This window comes from Halyomorpha halys, unplaced genomic scaffold (assembly GCF_000696795.3).
Source record: "Halyomorpha halys isolate HHAL.00 unplaced genomic scaffold, Hhal_1.1 Scaffold1311.1, whole genome shotgun sequence".
NCBI lineage: Eukaryota > Metazoa > Arthropoda > Insecta > Hemiptera > Pentatomidae > Halyomorpha > Halyomorpha halys.
Window position 1 is genome coordinate 180186 of NW_027115302.1, and position 606 is coordinate 180791.

General features: G+C 30.5%; 1 protein-coding gene across 1 annotated transcript in view; it reads left to right on the top strand.

Moving 5' to 3' along the window:
- Window positions 1-606, top strand: part of LOC106689242 (phosrestin-2) — a gene marked incomplete at its 5' end in the record, with an annotated part of 174560 nt that overhangs the window by 167672 nt on the left and 6282 nt on the right.

Consider the following 606-nt stretch of genomic DNA (forward strand, 5'->3'; position numbering starts at 1 on the left):
CCTCATTTATCATCCACGGTCAACTATCTCTCATAATAATTAAAAAATAATTTTAATAATGTGATACAAACAGAAAGTTCTTAAAGAGATAGTTTGATTTTATGAATTATGTAGAATTCATTTAGAAAACTAAGACATATGAATAAGTCTATAAGATTTCTTTTGTTGTGACTATAGTTTATATCAATAGTCAATTACAACGGTATACGTTTAGCCTCGGATAAATTCCTATACGGCATACGGGAGACAAAATTTGTTTTGTCATATTTTTCTAGAAAATAATAGATTATTACATTGTATCGAAGTTCATCGGAGGCGGATGGGTCATACATTATAACTGTTCCATGACCGCTTGAACAAAGTTTTGGAGGAAGTTACGGTGATGTTTTGATATACAGATATTGTACAGCAAAGTTACCAACCGCTATTGGCTTGGTTCTAGAAACATTTTTCCCAGATCTGAGGCCATTCTTAATCATTTCATCATTTTTATCTGCAAGTAACTAGTTACTACCATTCTGGAATAGAAAAACTTCAATTTCAGTCCACTAAATTTTATTTTACAAAACTAGTTATAATATATGAATGCACTACATACTCTGGATA